Source organism: Podarcis muralis, chromosome Z, assembly GCF_964188315.1.
Source record: "Podarcis muralis chromosome Z, rPodMur119.hap1.1, whole genome shotgun sequence".
In the NCBI taxonomy this organism is placed as follows: Eukaryota; Metazoa; Chordata; class Lepidosauria; order Squamata; family Lacertidae; genus Podarcis; species Podarcis muralis.
The window spans coordinates 6,468,505-6,481,346 of NC_135673.1; the positions used below are offsets into that span (position 1 = coordinate 6,468,505).

Consider the following 12,842-nt stretch of genomic DNA (forward strand, 5'->3'; position numbering starts at 1 on the left):
TTCCTACAACTTCCTCTCGGCTGGCCATCTCCAGAGTGCAATTCTCTTTCTCCAACATTGTCTCCATGGAAGATAGTAACAAACTCCAAAGGAAAATTCAGATGACTATGTTTAAACATGTGTAGGGAGCATTTGTGAAGATGAATGGTCAATCAGGAAGGGTGAACTGATCACCCTTTTCTCACCCCTGGGCTGCTCTTCTACCTTCCATGATGACATAATCTCATTCTGATATTCTCCTAGCCCCCTCCTCACATGCTGCAGGGTTACCGTAGAGACAGCAAGAAACAACTTTGCATCATCGCTATTCCGTTGCCCACTTCTTACCGGACGTCGTTCAGTAAGCAGTGTGAGGCGTGCTCTCAGATTAGATAATTGTGGTTTTTGTGTCAGCATTCCTATCAACATGGCAGGTAGGAAATTGTGCCATCTAGATGTTCACCTGTTCTGCTTCATTGTCCCATGAAGCAGACAGAGAAGCCAGCTGGGAAGTTAAGGATTTATAGCTGGGGAATGGATGAAATCTTTGGATAATTTAGAGATGGTAACATACATGCAAGTGGATGCTGTGATAGACAGCAAGAGAAAAGGGAGAAAGGCAGATTCCTTTAAAAAGCCACCCCAGTTAGTCAAGGTCCCAGTACCCTCCATGGGGCTTAGATAAGCCATGACTAAGGCCCATTCAATGGCCTTCAGTGGGACTTAGTCTTGAATATATCTTTCACTAGATGTGCCAATAAAGTCTGAGGCTCCTTCAAAATTACATATTTATTTTCAGTACTACTGTCCATCTACATTGCATTTTGTAGAACAATGTACATTGTACTTGTCCAAAGCAGCTTACGAACCAAGAGTTTCTAGGGAACAACAACACAAAATATCAGTTTGGGAGGAAAATCAGTAGATAAATACGTAAATATCCATAAATGATCTACATTGATTCAGAACCAAAAGCAGTTTGGTTAGATTCTGCTCTCGTGTGTGAGCCTGAAATAGCAATTGTTCTTTAGATGAATGATGATTTTTGTCGCCAAATGATAGAAACAGGTGAGCTTAACAGGTGTAAGATTTAGCCAGTGCCTAAATCTTTAGCCAGGGTGGGCCTCTACCATTGCAGAACCTTAGCCCCCATTCCACTGGAACAGAGGAACCCCAGTGTCCAGATTGGGAGCCCTGTCCCTATGCCATCAGCTGCAAACAAGGGAATGCTTCTGGTCCCCCAGCAGGTAGAACCCCAAACCCCCCTGGGACCTACTTGTACAGGAGTGGTTGCAAACAGAAATCAACAAAAGTCAGGCCTCTTTGCAGAGGATATAATTTTATGCACCTCTGACCCTATCACAGCAGGAAAAATACTATGTACAGAGTTGGAACAGTTCTCCAGGGTCTCAGGATTGCAAGAAACTTTTAAGAAAGCAGAGGTAATGCTTTTTCATACACCACCCCATTCATATACAACAGACGTTTACGGCAATGTTGAAGACTCCAATAGCTAGGAAAAGTTTTAGGTATCTGGGGGTGCAAATTCCCCAAAATTTGAACAAACAAGTTGCATCAGTTTAATAACACTACATAAGAGAAAACTAAAATGTTATCTTAAAGATTTCAAAACAAAACATCACAAAGGAGGTCAACTACAGAACACATATTTAATATAGTAAAGCTAGTGAGTCTGGACCCAGCCCCCTAGGCGAGGTGGAAAGGGCCTTGCAGGGAGCGGCCTTCATGCCTCACAGCCGGGCGATATTCCTCTGGCCTCATGAGGAGCCTCTTCAGTGGGGCTGGTGAGTTTGGGCCCAGCTCCCTAGGCCAGGTGGAAAGGGCCTTGCAGGGAGCGGCCTTCAGGCCTCACAGCCGGGCGATGTTCCTCTGGCCTCATGAGGAGCCTCTTCAGTGGGGCTGGTGAGTTTGGGCCCAGCTCCCTAGGCCAGGTGGAAAGGGCCTTGTGGGGAGCGGCCTTCACGCCCCACAGCCGGGCGATGTTCCTCTGGCCTCATGAGGAGCCTCTTCAGTGGGGCTGGTGAGTTTGGGCCCAGCTCCCTAGGCCAGGTGGAAAGGGCCTTGCAGGGAGCGGCCTTCACTCCCCACAGCCGGGCGATGTTCCTCTGGCCTCATGAGGAGCCTCTTCGGTGGGGCTGGTGAGTCTGGGCCCAGCCCCCTAGGCCAGGTGGAAAGGGCCTTGCAGGAAGCGGCCTTCATGCCCCACAGCCGGGCGATGTTCCTCTGGCCTCATGAGGAGCCTCTTCAGTGGGGCTGGTGAGTGTGGGCCCTGCCCCCTAGGGCAAGAGGACAGGGCCTTGCAGGAGCAGCCTCCACACCTCGCAGTCAGCCATTGTACCTCCAGCCTCATTTGGAGCTTCTTTCTGGGCCTAGGTGAGTCTGGGCCCTGCCCCCTGGGCCATGTGGATGGGGGCTTGCAGAGAGCGACCTTCATGCCCCACAGTCGGGCGATATTCCTCCGGCCTCATGAGGAGCCTCTTCAGTGGGGCTGGTGAGTGTGGGCCCTGCCCCCTAGGCCAGGTGGAAGAGGCCTTGCAGAGAGTGGCCTTCATGCCTCACAGCAGGGCAATGTTCCTCCGGCCTCATGAGGAGCCTCTTCAGTGGGGCTGGTGAGACTGGGCTCTGCCCCCTAGGACAGGTGGAAAGGCCCTTGCGGGGAGTCCGCGCCCCTGTGACAGCACAATGGGCACCAAAGTCCTTCCTCTTTTACACTTCCATTGTATTTTAACCCTTTCAGCTCTTCTGATTCGGGGAGAAGGTGGGTGGAAATCCCCCCTGCTCTCAAATGAAGAGCCCTCTGAACACTGAAGAAGTGTGCATGCACACGGAAGCTCATACCAATAACAAACTTGGTTGATCTCTAAGGTGCTACTGGAAGGATTTTTTTTAATTTTCTCTGAACACTGCTTCTCTACTGGTTGCATAGCAACCCCCTCAATGTCGTCTATCTCTTCTCCTCCCCCTGCCTGTGAACTGTCTTGAGTGCTGCTCTATCTGAGCTAACCCCTTCCTGCTCTCTCTGCACTCTTTCGTCTCCAGAGTCAGACTGGTTCTCTCTGTACTAGCAGTCCTTCATCTCCAGAGCTTGACTCTTCCCAGGCGTTCATTTCAGCCACGTCCCTGACACTAAGTCATGACAAGACTTGGTAATCCCAGTCTAAGAGTCATGATGTCAACTTCATGGTCATTTTTGTTTTCTCCAGTTATGGCCTCTTTCCCTTTCCTGCTTTAGTTGCACAGGTGATTCCAACAAATCAGGGAGCACAACATATTTTAAACTGGCACAGCATTTCTCATACTTATCTGTTTCTTCAGGTAAGGATTTCTGACATCTTTGGTTTTTTCTCCCCAATCCTTTACTGGCTTTGTTTGGCCAATAAATTATACCTTCAGCTTCTACTGTATTCTGCCTGACCTTCCTCTGTGTAGCTGGCCTAAGACTTCACTATTCCTTTTCTGCTTTGCCTTCTGAAACAGGGCTGTCAGTTGCTAAATGCTTTTTGTACTCAGTTTACAGTTTACTTGCTTTTAACTGATTCCATCCACCAAGTTAATATTGCAAGATTTCAATCCACCTGATTATTCTGAGGATATTTAGAGTTTCTCTCAGTTTTGTGCTATGGAAATTCCTCCCAGTGGGTTCACAGCCTATTCATATAAATTTGTCAAATAACTGTCTTGTTTTGGTTTTTTGTTTACTAAAAATTGATTACCTAACAAATCTGCCAGAAGCTGGTCAAAATATTGGGTCAGATCCTGGAGAAATAAAGTGTCCCCACAAGGGTTGGATGGCACAAGCTTACTACTCTGGTCAGTGCCTGCATGGAATTATTCCAGGCTCCCATTATAAGGCATGCTGAATTTTCTTAAAGTAGAATGGAATGTACATGTAATAACAGAGTGCAAATATTCTCTGAAAATTAAGCTATGCAAATATTCTTATTTCCCAATCCTGTTCAGTGCCATTATTTCTCTTAACTACTACCCTACCTCCCCATAGCAATTACTGAATCATCCTGTCTGAATTGATCACATGAGATAGGTGATCTTACCCAACCAGGCATTCTTATGTATTAATTCAAATATCTATGCTTTCCACTTTATTTCTAAAGCATCCATACCCTATACAGATTTCCTCAACCTGGTGCTCTCCAAGTGTTTTGGATAACAACTCCTGTCATCCGTGATAGAATATACCATGTGCTTGATGGGAGTGATAGTGTCACCAAGCCGTGGTAATTTGGCTCTTTTGAAATCCCGAGAGACAAGTAATATCCCATATGCTATAGGGCTTTCAATAAGACACATTGGAGACCAGATCTGGGTTTACACACCTTTCATGTAACATTTATTTCATATAGTCAAGTATACATTAATACATTAGTACCGAAAGGTTCAAACACTCACGCATTCACACAAATACTCACACACGGCCCTTCGCGTGGGTTGATCAAGCCTCACATAAGAGCTGTGGGTGTCTGGCTGTAGCGCTGGTCCCGGCGACACTGAGGGTAAGCAGACTGCCCTTTTTATAGTCTTCCCCCTTGGCGTCTATGGGCTGGCTTTTAAAACAACTGAGTTTCCACCACTCTCCTCCTGTTCTCCTTCTGGACCACCACGTCACCTTCGCTGTTGTACCTCAGAAATACATACGTGTTTCAGGCCTTTATCATCCGCCCATGGCCCACTGCCAGTTCCTCCTTGTCTTTGTTCTTTTCAGAGGATATTTATTACTGTTCTTCATCGCCAGTTCCATCCTGTTTTTATCAGGGGATTTTTGCATCAGGGGTTTTTTGCTTTCATTAAGCAAAACCAATGTTCTTTTGGACACAGTTATACATTTTTCCTTGATATAACCAGTTTCTCGCTTCGCCTGCCAGCGTATCATGCTTTGCGAATTCACCGTCTTCCTTGGACCCAACATTCATACATGACAATAGTTCAAAACATCTAGAAGCCAATGGTAAAGAAGGCTATGCCATGTTGTGTAACCAATCAGGTTTTATAATGCAATGATGTAAGCAAAGCCAAACAAATGATGATGAGATGTCAATGTCATATATGTGGGATTTGCAGCCAAAATCACAAATGCACATTTTGCTAGACAAGCTCAGGGCTAGTTCTTGAACTGCCGAGAGGGGGCCCTTTGCGTGTGGTCACCTCCTTTGCCTCCTCTGCTCACCCTTGTCCCCACGACTCACCCTTCCCACCTGCTGCAGCACTTTCCCACCTGCCATGCAAAATCAGGGTGCCCTGGGATAAAGGCAGAGGCCAGGTTGCCTTTAAAAGGGGAGGCTGTCCCTCTTAAAACAGGGTGCTTGGCAGGTGTGTGTTAAATCCAAAGCTGATAAATTGATGCTGGATTATTGTAATGTGTGCTATATGGGACTGTCCTTAGGTTTTGTTCCAGCTTGTGCAGAATGTAGCAGCCAGACTGATGATGGGAGCACATAACTAACAACATGTGGCCCCTTTGTAATAATAAATAAATAAATAATTTATAAATAAATAAATAAATAAATAAATATTTATACCCCACCCATCTGGCTGGGTTTCCCCAGCCACTCTGGGCAGCTTTCAACAGAATATTAAAATACAATAGTCTATTAAACATTAAAAGCTTCCCTAAACAGGGCTGCCTTCAGATGTCTTCTAAAAGTCTGGTAGTTGTTTTTTCTCTTTGACATCTGGTGGGAGGGCATTCCACAGGGCGGGTGCCACTACCGAGAAGGCCCTCTGCCTGGTTCCCTGTAACTTGGCTTCTCGCAGCGAGGGAACCGCCAGAAGGCCCTCGGCACTAGACCTCAGTGTCCGGGCAGAACGATGGGGGTGGAGACGCTCCTTAAAACACATGCACTGGCTGCCTGTCTACTACTGAGCCAGGTTTAGTGTCCTTTCATTAATTTCCAAAGCCCTAAGCAACTTAGGTCCAGGGTACCTCAGGGACTGCCTTATAACCCGGCTTGATCATTGAGGTCATCTGAAGGACTGTCACTGGTTGCCTCCAAGTTAGCGAGGCTCATTTGACAATTAACAAGCCTTTATTGTCATCAGCTCAGTCCTGTGGAATGCTCTGTCACTAGAGATTCAGCAAGTGTCTTCTGTTTTAACCTTTAAACACCTGCTGAAAAGTTTCGTGGACCACCAAGTTTAGGCAAGCAATTGAGAAAATAAATTTCTATAACAGTTAGTTAATGGTCTCTGGTTTTAATTTTTAAATGCATTTTAATATAGATATTGTAAAACACTTTGGTATTCATTATGATATAGCCATATTTACACATTTTTATAGATAAATAAATAGTCTTTGGTCCCAAACAAAAGGTGCTTCCCCCTGCTGGAATGTATTATTAAGAAGAGAAGCTCTAATATAGGTGTTAGGGCCAGAGTCAGACACAGATCAGCACTAAAGTAATAAGTCACTGATGCCAGTGAAATTAAGGGTTCTGGTGGTTGTGGCTTTACAGGAGCATCTGGTTGATCACAGTGGGAAAATAAGATACTGGACCAGATGAACCTTTGGTTTGATCCAGAGGTGGTTTTTCTTACAATGTTCTCTCTCAATCTCTGTGGGGGGGGGGAGGGGTGCACACATACATGCACACAGGACAAAGTTCCTCAGTCCGCCCAATCTTTTTCTTCCATATCCTTGTGATGCACCCATTCATTCACAATGCTCTGGCACCAGGCTACTTTTTCACAGTTATAAACACAAGCCTGTCTATTAATTTCAGATGATGCATTTTCTATGCCTAGCTATGAATAAACCAGATCAATGCCAGTAACATGCTTTATTGGTCCTCCCATGAAATGAATTTGTAGAGAGACAGGCCACGAGATGGAGTCGACATGCAGATGAGATTGGTAAGTGAGAGTGTATTGATTATTTTCACCCCAGGCCAGGCAGTAATTCCAACTGGTGCCAGTATTTCCTCTTGCTTTGGTTCATTATTTATGCGATAAAAACACTATCCCAATGATAACAACACGTTTCATTTCCAACCCCAAGCATAAAGCATCAACACTTAAGATTGTGAGAGGTGAGCAGGAGGGTGGGGGAAAGGGGGGGTGGCAGAGATTTTTTTTAAAAAAACCACACACACAAGAAAACAAGTGCTAGAGAAGCTGAAAACTGCTGAGCCTGGTCTTGTGGCTTTTTATGCCCTCCAAAAGGAAGATTGAGAGCAGGTGTTAGATTACCAGGCTCTTTATTAATAACTCAAGGCTTCTAAAAGAGGTGGATTGATGGCACACTCAGCGCTTAGCCAGTGAATAAAACCCTAGGTTCAGCATGCGACTCAAATCCAACTCAAACACTTTCCTCCATCAACTGCCTGCCTCTCCTCAACAAAAAGAAGCCCTCTTGAGGAAGAAAAGGGATCCAGCAAATAAAATTGGACTCTTCTTCCACATGAGCATTCATAATAAATAAATAAATAAATGTCAAGGCTTTGCTTAAAAGCCAGAGAGATTTCCTTTGTCAGACTGCAGGAACACTTGGGAAACAAGTGTTTTCTGGTGTCACCCACCATCAGCTTGCTTCGCAAGAAAGTCCAAACTTTCTGGCTCCTTTGATGAAATAACTGAAGGTTGTTTTAGAATAGAGATAGCCAACATTGTGCCTTCCAGATGTTGTTGATCTCTAGCCCTCATCAGCCCCAGACAGCATAGCCCAAGGTCAGGGAAGATGAGGGTTGGAGTTCAATAAAATCTGGAGGTCACAATGTTGAAATGCCTAGTGCTTGGTTTAGACCAGGGATAGCCAACATGAAGCTCTTCAGATAGTGTTGGACTGTAACTCCCATCATCGTTGCTGACTGTTGGCCATGCTGGAGTTTGGAGGGCACCTTGTTTCTATCCCTGGTTTAAGACCAGCTTCAGGCATTTCATCAAAGGAGGCATTTTGTGAAAGACTTTCTCTTTTCCATAACCCAAGTGCAATGGGAGAACTTGAGGGGGGCAGCATTAAAGCAAAAACCTGTAACAAAATACATACTTCACATCATCTTTATGAGGGGAAAAAAACCACTGAGATTCATATCCTTCTTAAATATCTTAACCAGCTGCCAACACCACTTCTCTTTCTGATTCCTTTTCCCCTCGCTGTGGAAATTAATCTGAAGCAGTGGCAGACTTTGAACTCTCAAATTTGAGTGGCACCCTGTGCAATGCTAAAATTCAGCGACCCTCACCCCCACCTCTTGCACTCTGTTGTACATCATTGATGCAGCGTCTCCTGTGGTGCTGGTGCAAATATGTAAGACCAAACCAGTTGCTCTACCCTGAAACTACCTTTGTCTGAAGGTAGGGTAGTCCTTTTAGCACTCCTTCGGTCTGTTCAGGTCAGAGCCCAATCTGTAGCTTCCTCTGAACTCCTCTTATAAGCTCAAAGCAAGCTAGGTAAGTAGGTGAGACAGACCCTGAGATAGCATAATAGTTAGATAAAGACTTCTAAAGTTTAGCCTTTTATTAAAGGGATTGTAATAAAGCAAGTAAGACATATATGTGGCAACAGTAAAAACAAAATAAAAAGCAGTGGTTATAAAGTAGTCCTTACACTTGATTTGGTCCTAAGCTTAGCTTCAGTAAGTTTTATACAACAATATGCCAATAGCATGGGTTCCATCATGGAAGGGAACCAGGAAGTTTCTCTAAGATTGTTCAAACTGTCCATGTTTATGTTGTTTTCCAAGCTGGGGGTGATGAGTCACCCTCAGTCAGATGAAGCTCTGGGATTCTTAGGTTCCACATGTGCACATGGATGGCAATATTTAGCACACATGTTCGTTTGTTTATTACATTTGTATATCATCATATACCTGTAGATCTCAGGGCTGTTCACATCATCATCATCATCACCATCATTTATTTATATGCCACTCATCTGACTTAGTTACCCCAGCCACTTGGGGCGGCTACCAACAAATTAAAGCACAGTAAGACATCAAACATTAAAAACTTCCCTATACAGGGCTGCCTTTAGATGTCTTCTAAAAGTCAGATAGTTGTTTATTTCCTTGACATCTGATCGGAGGGCATTCCACAGAGCTGGTATGGCTACCGAGAAGGCCCTCTGCTTGGTTCCCTGTAACCAGTGGATCTCAGAGTCCAGGCTAAATGATAGGGGTGAAGATACTCCTTCAGGTATGCAGAGCCAAAGCCATTAGGTAGGGTTTGCCATATGTCCATTTCCCCCCAAATACATCCTCTTTGGGGGGAATAAAATTTGTGTCTGGGTGGATTTTTAAAATCTGGCAAATATCCAGGCTTTCTGTTGTTGCAGAGCACATGGACCTCAAGCGAGCTTTTGCCATATGTGTAATCACAGAGATTTCCCGACCTGGCTGCGTATAGTTACTTTTGCAACATTGCCAGTTGCTGGTGCATGCATCTGGAGCTGGTTCAGGCTCCCTGCCTCCTCCACTGACCAACCCAGAAAAGGGAAAGCAGTAAGCACCGTGAGATTTGGGCCGTCTCACACGGGGACGGGTGTATGTGTGTGAAATTTAAATTAGAAACCTGGCAGAGTTTCCTGTTGCTTCCACAGCAGCCAGAACTGGGAATGTTTGCAAGAAGACACAGGTGAGCGGCAGTTAAAAGAGGACAAGGGGAGTTTATTTTTCCCCCCTCTCTCTCTGTTTGCCTTCCCTGTTTCTATGTTTGCTGAGAAAAATGGTTGGTGTGGGGGTTATAGCAAGTGAAGGGACTGTGTGTGAAGAGGAAGGATTTGCTGGGGTGAGTGCAAATGTTCATTCATTCCTAGAAATTGATAGAAGATTCAAGAAGCAGCGAAGTGCTGATTGTTTTGTCTATCCAAGGACATTTTCTATGGAAACCATTTTCTGGACATGCACAGTTTCTGCAGAACACAGTGATCTGTTTCTCAGTCTGTTTTATCTCTCCAAGCTGACAACACGGAGAGAAAGAGATTTTGCACCTTGGAACTTTAAGTGTACCTTCACCAGCGGCTGTGGTGAAAGCCTGTGTATATAGCTGAAACCATTTACGTGTTTATGACCAGCAAGTAAAGCAATTACTTGTTGAACTTTATTGTCTCTATTGTTTGTTTTACTCCATGGGCTAGAGCTCCTATGCACTTCAGAATAACGTGTGTCACTCTGCTGATTTATGGCCCCTAGCACTTGCAGTGAAAGTATGCCAGACCCCTTTTTATGGTTCGAAGATCATAAATCCTTAACAGGAATCTCCCACCACCCCCACTTGTTCTTGCTCTGACTTTATCTAGTAAACTTTTTTGCTGTGCCCTTTTTTTGCAAATGGTTTCCATAGAAAATGTCCTTGGATAGACAAAACAATCAGCACTTCGCTGCTTCTTGCCTCACTCTTGAGTAGTGTTACTGAGGAGACAAGCCCTTTTCAGCAAGCATGGTTAGCTCTAGCTTTCTTCTCATCCTTGGAGCTGGTGAGGGTGATAGGGCTTGTGATTTGGAGGCTTCTAGAGCACATTTGCAGAGATGAGCCCTGCCTATCTCAGTGTTGGACACACAGTGCCGAAACAAGCCTTGCTGACCTCCATCTTGAAGCTGGAGACAGGAAGGAACCATCTCTGCAATCACATTGGGCATCCATACATTTTTTCCCATCATAACTGAGAATGACTCCCAGCCTTCTCTCAACCTCCAAGCTGAAAAAGAGGGCTGTAGCTATGCATAATGTAATTATTTTTAATTTTGTTTTAATGCTATAACCCCCACCCAAAGAAACAGAGCATGGAATGCTACTTGAGAACATTTGTTTCAGAGGCTAAGCGCATGAATAGGAATAAGGTCTTAGATGAGAGTCAGGCTCCTGGCAACCACTGATACTTGGTTGGCTAGGAAAGCTGCCCAGAATTTGTGGACCACTAAGTGTTATGTCTCAGCTCTTGAATTTGTGTTTGCTAGCAGATTCTAAGGTGGTTCTTTGTGCTATCTTAAAGGAAATAGGCAATATATCACAGCTTCTATAACCCACATATGGTAAAGGTATTTAAAATAAGAGTCGTCATAGTGATCTGTAGTTAAAAGTAGAGGTTGGTAAATGTGTCCTTTTTTTGCTCATCAAAATTGGCAATCCAACATTTAGGGCTTTAAAGGCCAGTACCAACACTTTGAATTGTGCTAAGAAATGTACTGGGAGACAATGTAGATCCATTAGGACTGGTGTTATACGGTCCTGGCAGCTGCTGCCAGTCATCAGTTGGACAGTCACGTTCTGGATTATTTGTAGTTCCTGAGTCACCTTCAAAGGTAGCCCCATGTAGAGTGCATTGCAGTAGTCCAAGCAAGAGATAACCAGAGCATGTACCAGTCTGGTGAGACAGGGTAGGTGGGGTTTCAGCCATTGTACCAGATGGAACTGGTAGACAGCTGTCCTGGACACAGAATTGACTTGTGCCTCCATGGACAGCTGTGACTCCAAAATGACTCCCAGGCTGCACACCTGGTCCTTTAGGAACACAGCTACCAAATTCAGGACCAGGGAATCTCTAACACATGCCCTCCCCATGTCCCTCAGAAAAAATACTTCTGTTTTGTTGGGATCCAGTCTCAATCTCTTAATGGCCATCCACCCCCAGCTGCCTGAAGATACCTACACAGGACATTCATCACTGGTTCCAATTTAAACAAGAAGTAGACCTGGGTGTAATCTGCATATTGGTGAACACCTAGCCCGACCCCCCTATTGATCTACTGCAGTGGTTTCATATAGAAGTTAAAAAGCATGGGGGAGAGGGCAGAGCCCTGAGGCACCCCACAAGTGAGCTCCCAAGTGATCATTCATCGCTCACATGGTCCAGGAGGAAGGAGCGGAACCACTGCATAACAGTGCCTGCACCTCCCAGCCCTCCAAGATGGTCAAGGAGGATACCCTGGCTGACAGTATCAGAAGCCACTAAGAGATCCAACAGGACCAGGAAACAGCTTTCACTTCTGTCCCTGGTCATCAAGTAGCATGACCAGGGCGGCTTTAGTCCCATGATGAGACTTCCGATTGGAAGGAGTCCGAATACTCTGCATCCTCTGCATTCGTGTCTGAAGTTGTTCTGTGACCACCCACTCAATCACTTTGCCCAGGAACGGAATATTTGAAACTAGGCAATAATTGGCCATAGTTTCTGGGTCTAAGGATGTTTGATGATAGCTTCTTTAAGGGAGTCCGAGAAAACTCCACCACAGAGAGAAGCATTCACCACCTCACGGTGCCCATTGCCCAGCCCTGCCTGGCTTGCTTTATGAGCCAGGATGAGAAAGGATCAAGAAAACAGATGGTCGGTTTTACTCATCCAAACAGCCTGTCCACATCCTCAGAGGTAACAGGTTGAAATTGATCCTATACAACTGACATGTCCAATGCATGAATCACGATCGTCTCGTCAATTGTGTGATGGATTCTGGTCGATCACAGCCCAGGCCACAGGGAGCCTCTGCCCACTGGGTGCCTGCTGGGCCGCTGTTGGAGCAATTCTGCAGGTGGCATGGCCAGTGGAAGCTCCGCTTAGCCAGGCTTGCTCACCGCTGTTGCAGCAAGTGCTCTGGCTGGTGCTGGTGCTGCCTCCACCTCACAGCTGCCTCAAGTGCCCTGCTCCAGCCACCAGCTTTGCCAGATGCCAAGCCAGCTGACTGGCCCCAGAAAGGTGCAAGGCACCTGCCTCCGTCCCCTGCAAACACAGCCCCAGGGCAGGGATGTGTGCAGGCTGCAGCACTGCAAAGGGAGCTCTGGGAAGGGAGGCATGTTAGAGAGACAATGACATCCCTCCACCCTCTCCTGCCAGTTCCTGTGAAAAGAAAGCACCTTCTCCCTCCTAGTTCTGCATGGATGCTGAACTTTCCCCACCTTTC

At 45.7% G+C, this 12,842-nt stretch overlaps 1 long non-coding RNA gene across 1 annotated transcript; it reads left to right on the plus strand.

Annotated features, from left to right (window-relative positions):
• Positions 1-783: 783 nt before the first annotated feature.
• On the plus strand, positions 784-10,104 carry LOC114589496 (uncharacterized). The gene is made up of 3 exons (XR_013391428.1): positions 784-2,138; positions 6,735-6,864; positions 9,764-10,104. It is a non-coding gene; the product is annotated as an uncharacterized LOC114589496 (long non-coding RNA).
• Positions 10,105-12,842: the final 2,738 nt, after the last annotated feature.